Below are 12,319 nucleotides of genomic sequence, written 5' to 3'. Positions count from 1 at the left end.
ATGCTTGTTTATTTTCTTGTTTTTATTTCTTTTTTAATTTCATTAAAAACGCTGATACTAATTTTCCTTTTTTTAAAATACGGTCCTTGGCCAAATTATTAGACGCACTATAAGATTCTATGTAAAATCTTAATTATCAAGTGATACTATACAGCTTTATTGTTTTTACGTGACTGAAACCGGTTTGCACTTGTTTACGTTCGTGTATCCATGGGTTAAAGTGGACGATATAAAATATAAATTAGACGATACGTTATATAAATGTAGAATATTTATTATACCGGGTATTGTATTAGTATATTACAATAATTAGACCAAATTATTAGACGCACTGCAGTGTTTTAATAATGGCATGTTTTGCAAGAGTTTATAGGCAATACTTTTATATTTAAACATACATGTAATGGGTTTTTATTCATGATATTTTTTATATACTTCCTATTCGTGTTTATTTTTAAAGCATTGCATTACAACGTTAGTCATTTGATACACGAAAGAAAACAAGTACAAACCGGTTTCAGGTAGCGCAAAAACAATAAAGCTGTATCGTATCACCTGATAATTAAGATTTTACATAAGAATCTTTGCGTCTAATTATTTGGCCAGAGACTGTATGTTTATCTAAGCTGAAACTTTTCATTTAGTAATCAAAACATAATATTTTTATATTTTTGCAATTTGATCTAAAAAATATTTTTAATGTGCTCGTTTATTTATTTAATTTTTTTTTTTAATAAAAACGCTGATACTAATTTTTTTTATTTTTAAATAGTAAGAAAATTATGCTTTATTTTTCACCAATAAGGCTAGATTAGACTTATTAGTTTTCATCTTTCTTCTTAATTATTAGTTGTCTTAGTTTTCTTCTTAGTTTCTTTCTTTGAAATTAAAGGGTATCATAGTGGTAATTTGGGTACATATAGTGGTGCTTTTCTAAGCTAAAACTTTCGAGTTAGTAATCAAAACATAATATTTTTAATGGTATTTTTACATTTTTAGAATTTGATCTGAAAAATTTTAATGTGCTCGTTTATTTTCTTTCTTTCTTTTTTAATTAAAAACGCTGATACTATTTTTTTTTATTTTTAGATAGTAAGAAAATTATGCTTATTAGTTTATTATATACTTATTAGTATATTTAGCTTAGACTTATTAGTTTTCCTCTTTCTTCTTAATTATTAGTTGTCTTAGTTTTCTTCTCAGTTTTTTTCTTTGAAATTAAAGGGTATTATAGTGGTAATTTGGGTACATATAGTGGTGCTTTTCTAAGCTGAAACTTTCCAGTTAGTGATCAAAACACAATATTTTTAATGGTATTTTTACATTTTTAGAATTTGATCTAAAAAATTTTAATGTGCTCGTTTATTTTCTTTCTTTTTTTTTTTAATTAAAAACACTGATACTAATTTTTCTTTCTTTTTTTTAAAAAAATACTAAGAAAAGTATGCTTTTTTTTTATCAATAAAACTAGATTAGACATAGTTTTCTTCTTCCTTCATGTTTTGGAACATATAAGTTGTATACGTCCTTTCCCCCTTTTTTTTCCCTCTGTTATAATTTCAAAAGTTCTTGTCTTTATTTTTTTGTTTCGTAAAAACTTTCAACTATAGTCCTGTGTTCTGTAATCATCAGCCTTAACTTCAGTTCCCATTTCCAAAGTAAAATGAAAAAATTCAGTTTAGCTGTCACAAATTATTTAACCCCGTATTAAATGTATTCATTGTTGTGTTGTGAAATCGGTTAGAATTAATTTTTGTTGGACGAGCACAATATATTGAATAATGAAGAAAAATAAATTAAAAGCAAAAATGCTATCACAGTTTCTAGAATATTAGTTTGAATTTTATGTAGAAAAACGGTCAAGACTGAATAACTTTTGATCTAATGTTCGAATCTTCACTGTCTAAAACTTAATCTTAATCATTCATTGGAGTGACTTTAAATGTGCTAATTAATTAGCCCAGATGATATTTAAAATTACGAAATCAGACACAAAAACGGACTCTGAATAAACATAATTTTTTTTTAGACGAATTCGAATTTCTGACCCCCGAACTATAGGGGGTAGCCGCAATCTGAGAAATATGGTCTCCATAGTTTGATCAGGAGCAGTCCAAAGCTAATCTCTTCATGTTAATTTTACTTTTTGTGTATTTCACCATATCTCAAAACTTTGTAAGTGAATTGAAAAACTTTTCCACACAATTATAAAATTCGTTTAACCAAAGATAATTTCATGAAGAATATAATTTTTAGTAAATATTTATTATTTTTTTACCATTTAATTTAATTACAGTGGGAAAAAATTTAATTTTAAGATATATAATTTTTTATATCATTTTAAAGAATGTAATTTTACACGTGAAAATGCAAAATTTGGGCGAAATAGGTCGAATAGTTCCTGAGAAATCGAATTTTAAGGAAGCCGTATTTTTAAATTCAAATTAAGAGTTCTGGAACAACGGTGAAATGCGCGCAAAATAAAATTAACACAAAGGGGTCCGAACGCCACTGTCTTGACCAAGCTACGGGGACCATATTTCCCAGATTGCAGTTACCCCTATATTTTGGGGGTCAGAAATCCGTATCAGACGAAAAAACGGCACGTTGATTCAGAGAAAATACGTTTTTGTGTCTGATTTCGCAACTTAAAATATCGTCTATCGTATTTGAGGTCATCACCTATAACCATTAAGATTGAGTCCTAGAATGTGAACATCCGATCATTTGACCAAAAGTTATTCAGGGTGATATTTTTTTTCTCTTCTTCGTGCACTGTACCTAGACTTTAGTGAACAACAATGCTCAGTAATGTAAGAGTTTTATTGTTCTATATTGCGATGGCTATGATTTGAAATTACGACAAGAAAAAACAGTATTGAAATTTTACGAATCATTCGTAAATCAGACAGAAATAAATAAGAGTCTGTAGAAACAAAGGAAGTTTTCATATTTCAGTTCCTTAAATGATTCGTTAGATTTCGATAATTCTCTCTCTTGACATAAAGTGACAAAATCAATGATTTTTTTTTATCTTATCAATCAATTATCCTTATCAATCAATTATAACCTCAATTTATTTATTTTTGTTACCATAGTATCTTTAAAATATTTATTAAAGATGGTACTGTGAGATTCGCTGACTGTGAGTAAAAATTACAACTGTTAAGGGAGTAAGAAAGAAAAAACAGTATTGAAATCGGAGGAATCATTCGCAAAGAAGACGGAAATAAATAAGAGTTTATAGAAACAGAGAATATCTTCATGTTTCAATTCTTTAAATGATTTTTTAGATTTCGATAATTCTTTTTCTTGACATAAAGTGACAAAATCAATCTTTTTTTTTTTAATCTTTTGAATCAATCATTTTTATCAATCAATTATAAACTCAATCTATTTTCCTTAATTAGGTATTTAAAAAATANTAAGAGTTTTATTGTTCTATATTGCGATGGTTATGATTTGAAATTACGACAAGAAAAAACAGTATTGAAATTTGACGAATCATTCGTAAAGAAGACAGAAATAAATAAGAAACAAAGGAAGTTTTCATATTTCAGTTCCTTAAATGATTCGTTAGATTTCGATAATTTTCTCTCTTGACATAAAGTGACAAAATCAATGATTTTTTTTTATCTTATCAATCAATTATCCTTATCAATCAATTATAACCTCAATTTATTTATTTTTGTTACCATAGTATCTTTAAAATATTTATTAAAGATGGTACTGTGAGATTCGCTGACTGTGAGTAAAAATTACAACTGTTAAGGGAGTAAGAAAGGAAAAACAGTATTGAAATCGGAGGAATCATTCGCAAAGAAGACGGAAATAAATAAGAGTTTATAGAAACAGAGAATATCTTCATGTTTCAATTCTTTAAATGATTTTTTAGATTTCGATAATTCTTTTTCTTGACATAAAGTGACAAAATCAATCTTTTTTTTTTTAATCTTTTGAATCAATCATTTTTATCAATCAATTATAAACTCAATCTATTTTCCTTAATTAGGTATTTAAAAAATATTTGCTAAGGATGTACTGCAGAACAACCTGAACATCATTTAAAAAACTAAAAATTTTAAGTTTGCGTTTAGAATCGTAATATTTTAGATATTATATTTTAATTCATTTTCAGAATACCGATTTTTTTTCTAAATTTCTTTTGAATATTTAAAATAACAAAAAAACAAAAAAAAATGATGAAAAGGAGAATATATGAAATTTTGAACTTAAATTTCCAAATTATTTTAAATGCTAATAGCAAAAAATAAAAACGGAAATTAAGGGAAAATTAAAGTGCGAATATTTTTTATTCGAAATAAGCGTAAAAGTTACGTAATAATCGCAATATTTTAATTTATATCAAAAATTGCAAATATATAAAATATTATAAATATTTTTAAATTGTAAAGGTTTCTTAAAGTGCTGGAAGGACCGAAGAAAATTTTGTATACTTAATAGTACAACATAACAAAACAATTCTGAACAGCGCACGCATTTAGAAGAATTTCTTTCCAAAATCTGAATATTTTTAAAGCAACATTGAAGACAACACTCGCAAAATTTGTAAACAATTACGGGCGAAATCAAAACGCGACAATTTTGGAAGCTAAATTATTAACCGTATGGTGTAAAGCCTAGTGATTTTGGTGTTTAGAGTTTTCATACACCCTAAAAATTCCATATGAAAGCTCGAGTTGGTGTTGAGAATGTTCTTTTACCCTGCAAAGTTGCAACTCCATATTAGGTTAAATAGTAACGATAAAATTTAGATATGATGCACATAAGATACAGTAAAGCTTCTTTTACGATGCACTCTATAAAGCAAGAACATAAATTTAGGATGCACATAAAAATATTTCTTATTAATCAAACATACACGAGGCACAGAGAGAAAATTTACCGAGTTCTAACTAGGCTTAACAAAATTGAAGCCGATAAAAACTAATTGTATTAAAATTATTTAACACGATTCGAGACAGATTTATTTAAATCTACTCTCTGTATAAAAGCGTATGCTCGCTAATAACTCAAAAATGGGTGAACCGATGTTTCTTTTCTCCAGTTTACAAATTTTTATGGAGTGGTTTGGAAACAGTCGCCTCTTTCCCGCTTTCAGGCACAATAATATCGAAAATATAAAATTTCATTGATGAAAATCATGGTTATAGATTAAAACATGCGCTTTCTTGGGAAGCGTAATGAGATACCTGCAAGTGACGTAGTGCGAGTATCTCGATCCTGATTGGTTGTTGAAACGTGGGATTTGTTTACGATAACAACTTCAATTCTATTTCGAGTAAACCAAGCCCGTCAAGTATCAATTCTCTTAAGTGACACATTCTAAATACTTTCACAAAGATTCTTTCTTAAAGATTTCAATTCTTTCGCTATGTATCTACACAGAGACTTAAGAAGAAGACAGGCACGAAGGCGCGTGGAGCATAAACAAAGTAATTACTCATCGAAGTTGCCAGGTCCACAAAATAAAAATCTATCACTGTTACAGTAAAATATATAAACAATTAATAAATCTAATTTAATAAATCTAAGTTAATTGAAAGAAGTAGATGAGAAAGAATTATACTTCAATTCATTCGATGTTCGATATGGCTCTGCATTTCATTAACTTATCGTTCATTAACATTTTAACTTATGTTGAGAAACTTAGTTCAACTTTAATACGCCATTTTGCTCACGTCTAATAGAGATAAATAGAGATTTAAACTTAAGTATAGGGGAGAGGGGGGCACATGTGAACAAATTTTTTTATTTCTTCATTTTTCAAAAAATATCATCAATTTTTCATAGTAAAGAAGTCCATATGTTTAAATAGTCTTTTCTTTGTCTTATGGAATTTTTTGAGATTTTTCAATAAAATATTTCTTTACTTTATAAAATTTTAGAAAAATGACTTCAATTGTTCACATGTGCCCCCATTGGGGGCACATGTGAACATGCCTGGGGCACATATGAACAAGATTAAAAACACAAAGCAATCATCATATTTCAAAGAAAAAAAATCATTATTATTACAGATATAGATACGCATTATACAGAAGGGGTTGTAGCTTACTATGTGAATTTAAATTGTACAACAGTACTGTCAATAAGAAAATAATTTTTCAGCTGTACAATAATTTTTCCGTAATTGGGTTTTTCGCAACTTCATGTTCCACGGGTGTTGTAATGGGCCTTTTTCTTTCTTCTCTAATACTCTTTCATGCTTTTTTTTTTATTTTTTCTATCTTTTCATTTGTAGCTTTAGCAATTCTATTTTCTCAGGTGTATCAGTTAATATGCGTGATGCGCGATCAACCATTTAATAAAAAAAAATTTTTTTAAAGGAAAAATTAATAAATTAATTATGGAAAATTAAATAATGATAATTTTAAATGCATACATATTTTTTAAACTTATAATATCATGAGGATAATAATCTTAATACTATGTAGGGGCACTTGTGAACTGTTCACATCTGCCCCAGATGTTTTGTTCACAAGTGCCCCCATCATCCTTCTTAAACCTAACTTGAAAAATAAAGAACTTTTAATTGAGTAAAAAAAAAGAATAATTGTCATAAACTTACCTGAATGTTCATATAATGATCTGCAATAGTTAATTTTAGTTTATTAGTTGATTTATATTATGCTTTCACTTGAAGAAGTGAGTGATTATAATATATACAACACCAGCTGATACAAAGAAATTGTCAGAATAGAACAACAAAATGTCTCATTGTTCTGAAAGTTTTTCAGAGAGGTAGGACTAGCACTGACATCAATTGAAAATTTTTCGAGATTTTTTATTTCTATTCATATTGGTAAAACATACCATGTTCAGATGTGCCCCCTGTTCACATGTGCCCCCCTCTCCCCTATGTTTATTCACAATAAAAACTTAGAGAAAATTTGTAATTAACAAGAATTAAAATAGATTTTCGCATAACTTTTCTCATGCAAATAGACTTAAAAAAATTTTTGAACCAAAAGGCCTTTTGTATTTACAGAGCAAATGTCACATCAAAAATTATTTTAATTTTATTTTAAATAGTGTTTTGATGTTTTGAAATAAAACGAAAAGTGTAAAAGTTTAAATAGGATAATATCTTTATAGGATAATATCTTTGATCTCTTGCCTGATAATATCTTTAACTCAGATTACTCAGAAAGTTATACTATTTTTAGAAAAAAAATTAAATATTTTAATGAATATCCGACGAAAAAAAAAGGTACAAAACCATACTATTATTTTAACAAAAAATAGATTAAAGTAAATACTTTCTATTCATTTATCCATTCTTCCAACAATTTTTACATAAAAAATTTTCTTATGTTTTTATGATAAATTTTTATTGCAAAATGACATTTTCTTCACTCTGCAATGTCTATAGTTTTAACCCATAAATTTATTTATCCCTTGAAAGTGTCGCCCGAATCCAGTTTGGACAACTACTACGCGTAGTACTTATGTTTCCCGAACTGACTTCGGGCAGGAGAAAAATTAACGTTTCTATTTTGTGAATCCCGAGCTGAGATCGTTTCTACTTTAGGATACTTAATTCCCTATTTTCCTAATAGATGGCAGTAGTGATCCTAGTTTTTCCCTGATTACGACTTCAGTTGAGGGATGGAAAATGTGGGAGGGGGTTTTGGGATATACCATACTGTAAAAAATTCTTGAAATTTAGGTATTGATAATCATATTGTCGTGTTTTTATATTATACTAGCTACATTATATTTAGCATCAGAATTTCTTTTAATTTGCTTTAATTGAATAAAATGTGTGTAAGCCATTAATTTTTCATATGTTTGTAAAAATTATAAATACAGTACTTATTGCATTAAAAGTTTTATTTTGATAATAAAAACAATTTTCTAACTTTTAGAAAAATATAAAGAACAAAATTAAACAGTCAAATTCTTTTTTCTTTCATTTTTGGTCCAATTTTTCTGAAATATAAGGTTTTACTGTTAAGGGGCTAAGATTATCTGATGTCCAAAAATTCAATTAAACAGTTACTTAAGTGTTATTTAAGTAGAAAAATATATTGCATAAGTAGAGAGTGCTTATAACATAAATATCTGCAAAATTTTGAATTAATGTTATTGTTCTTAACTTCTGAAAAGTACCCAGAATATATTACGTTAGTAATATATTCTGGGTACTATTAGAATAGAATATATTACGTTAGTAACTTGAGATTGGTATTTTTTTTAACTGACCAGAAATAGGCTTAAACAATGAAATAATCATATGAGGCTAGTTTAAATACGGGTACTGTGGATATAATCATACTAATTGTCTAATTGTTTATTATATTAGATTAATTTTGTTAAGTGATTAATTTATTTACTATTTTTTTGTCATTTTCAGCTATTTTTCAGTGAAAAAATTTAGGAGAAATGATTGCGTCAATACTCTTAATGGAGTTTTTCTTCAATATTTAATTATTTATTTAAATATTGAAGAATTTTATTTTTTCTAATGACGCTTGTAAAAAGTGTTTTTCTATAATTTTTCTTGATGGCACAATAAGATTGATACTTTTATTTAATTTTTACTTGACAATCTTCGCCATAAGATGTGATGCAGATTACCTTCATGTAATTGTTTTTTTTTTCCAAATAAAATTTAAAAATATATTTTTTTAAAAATTTAAGAACGTCAAATTTTTAAAGAGAAATTTTTTTTTTAATTTTAATTAAGCATTTGTATTGGCCTCCTATAATAGATACTTTTATATTAAATAAACTTATTATAGTGAATTAGCTTATATAGCTTATTATCATGTCAGATAATTTGACATATTGTTGTGTACTATGAAACTCACAATTTAAATTTTAATTTAATTAAACAGAACTGCATTTTTGGTATAAAATAAATTACTTTAGCGAAAAAAAAACTAAATCCAACTATCTCTTTCTATACAAAAATAAAATATTGAAGTTATGCATCATTGATTGATTGATTGATTTGTTCATTTACGTCTCACTAGAGCTGCACAATGGGTTATTGGCGACGGTCTGGGAAACATCCCTGAGGATGATCCGAAGACATGCCATCACAATTTTGATCCTCTGCAGAGGGGATGACACCCCCGCTTCGGTAGCCCGACGACCTGCACGCGAAGTCGAGCACTTTACGGTAGAACAGTTTAACGAGGACCAATACCGCACACCCTCGGTCCCTACGCAGGCTGATCCAAGTGGTCACCCACCCGCACACTGACCGCAGCCAGTGATGCTTGACTTCGGTGATCTGCTGGGANAAAAAAAAAAATTCAAAATCAATTCCTACTTAGGTAAACAAATAAAATTTCTATTTTAGTTACTTTTTTATTAAATAATTAAAATTTTTTCTCGAATACAAAACTAAAATTAATTGATTAAATTTAATGAATGAATTAATATTTGAAGAAACTGTATTAACATCAAGTGTCATCCATTACAAGTTTAAAGAAGAAATGTATTTGAAGTTGAGTGTATGAATAAAAAGAATTTTATTAATGATTGAAAATTTGAACAAGATATAGGAAGAGTGTGAACTAATACTAGGAACTAAAAAATAAAATATAAAATATTGAAGTTATGCACTAATAATTCTGTCTGTGGCATGATGCCCACATTTCACCTGCAATACTTTTTTTGCCAACTAGAACTATGTAAAAAATAGAACTATAATAAAAAAATAAAACTATAATAAAGTTAAAAAAGTATATCAATAAGTAAGTCAATTAACACATTAGTTAACTTTCGTAGTCTTCAATTTAAACCAGATTAATTATAATCCAAGCATTAGTGGCATTCTTATCCTTACTAAATGAAACTATTTTGGTTGAATATGTTGACTTTGTTTACTATAAAATTTAATCATACTTTCTGATTTATTAATATTATTTAACAATATCACCTTTTTTGAAGTTTAATACATAACTGAAAAATTTCACTAATAATGTTTTTCAAAATACCACTCTATTAAAAAAAATAATCTTACAAGAATGGAAAAAAAAATGAAATAAACAATCTTTCGTTTTTAAGCTCTTAATTTTGAATAATCATCAAAGTCAATCATAAAATAACGAGGAAGATAGCATTAGAGTTAAATATAGTATATAAATATATAATTATCATAAAAAGGCCGTGATTTTATAGTGACTGCAGTTTAAGACATCCGGATTTACTTTTTTGTCTACTTTTTTCTCTGCATAAGTTAGAATGTTAATTAACGTTAAGTTAATTAAATATAGAATCGTATCGCACATCGAATTAGTTGAAATACAATTCTTTGTCGTCTTCTTCTATTACTTACCTAAGATCTACTATTTTTTTACGTATTTTATTGAAACTGTGATGCATTTTTGTGTTGTGTACCTTGGCAATTTCGATGCATAGTTAGTTTGTTTATGTTCCACGTGCCTTCGTGCCTGTCTTTGTGTTAAGTCTCTGTGTAAATATATAGTGAAAGAATATAAATCTTTGTAAGAGAATCTTAGTAAAGAGTTTAGAATATGTCACTTAAGAGAATTGATTCTTGACGGGCTTGTCTTGCTCGAAATAGAATGGAAAGAACAGTTGCTAATGCTAAATGTCACGTTTCAACAACCAATCAGAATCGAGATAACCACACTACGTCACTTGCAGTTATCCTATTGTTATTAAGGGATTTCTATCGTTGCCATCTTGAAAATTAGGTTAAATTTTTGATTTTCTTTTTCTCGATGTTCTTTTGAACTTAAAAAAAAACTTTTGGTGATATAGTATCATTTGGCAGCACAATATATTTTAACAATTGTATAAAATAAAGGGATGTCAGTATTAGATTAGGAGGAAAAGAGAAATTCTAGAACTTCCTATAAGCTTTGAAGCAATAAGAATCTGCGATTTGTGATTTTGAATCAATGATTTAAAACTACACATTTGCCAGTGTGTAGATATTTTAAAATTTAATTTTATTGCAGTTCAAACGGATAGAAGCCGATTTGGATTATATTTATAGTGCAAATTTCAAGACGACAAAGATAACTGTCAAAAATATAAAAACCTGAAAATGTGTGCTACTTAACTACCTGACAAAAACTACTGATTGCAACAGTGACTGCGGAAGTATGTCGAGAGTCATTTTTATATATATGTTACCTGCAAAGTATGAAACGCCTGCATTGTATAGAATGACTAGGCATATTACAGAATGCCTGACGTTTTTAGGCAAAGTATGAAATGTGAGAAGTATTACATACTTTGCCTAGGCATTGTATAGAATGCCTAGGCATTCTATTCAATGCCGGATGCTGTTTAGGCAAAGTATGAAATAAACGTCCTGATGAGGTTATTATGTAAATGAGGTGCATTTTAATGTAAATAAGAGAAATCTGTGGTTGTTGACTTTCACCGGTGAATGTTGACAACCACATAGCCGCTTTGGTGAATGTCCGAAATATTTATTACATCCGATTTGATATTTAATTTATTATAGGATATAATTGCATTTATTCGATATTTTAGTACTTACTGACGATAGATTAGAAGAAATATCAGTATTTGGAGTATCGGGCAAATGTATACCGGGCAGTGGCACTTTACCTTAAAAAAACATCAGTGCAAGGTATACCGGACAATGGCAATTGACCTTAAAAAACATCATTGTAAGGTATACCGGGCAAATGTACACCGTGCAATGGCGCTTAACTTGACCTAGTATATATTTCTGACATTTACCAAAGGTCCCGTCATGCTAGTTCTAGTTAAATGCTTAAATGCCATTGCCCGGTATACCTTACACTGATGTTTTTTGTAAGGTCAAGTGCCACTGCCCGGTATACCCTACACTGATGTTTTTTTAAGGTCAAGTGCCACTGCCCGGTATATCCTACACTGATGTTTCTTCTAATCTATTGTCAGTAAGTATTAAAATATCGAATAAGTGTAAAATTACCGATTTCGGTCATTCACAGTAACATGCATTTATCAAAAATAAAAATATTATTCTGAAAAGATATTGAGAGCGCCATTGAAAAACATTTATTCAAAATGTGGAAAGAAAATTAAAAAGTTATGCGAAACAAAATTTAAGCCTTTCTTATTAAGGGAAACAAAATTATCATATAAAAAATATGAAATTAACCTACTTGTTGCAACATGGCAGGCTTGAAGGACATTTTGAATTACGTTTCATTAAATTTTTCCATGTAAATTTCATTAAATTTCTCCATTTCCATTTAGCACAGTAACAAATAATTTTTGTTATTAGTCAAAAGTCACGAGCCTTACCAAGTGATATTTGAAACGAATCGGAGATGTATTTTATACATATATA

This window comes from Parasteatoda tepidariorum, chromosome 3, assembly GCF_043381705.1.
Source record: "Parasteatoda tepidariorum isolate YZ-2023 chromosome 3, CAS_Ptep_4.0, whole genome shotgun sequence".
Taxonomy (NCBI): Eukaryota; Metazoa; Arthropoda; class Arachnida; order Araneae; family Theridiidae; genus Parasteatoda; species Parasteatoda tepidariorum.
This window is presented reverse-complemented; position numbering follows the sequence as displayed.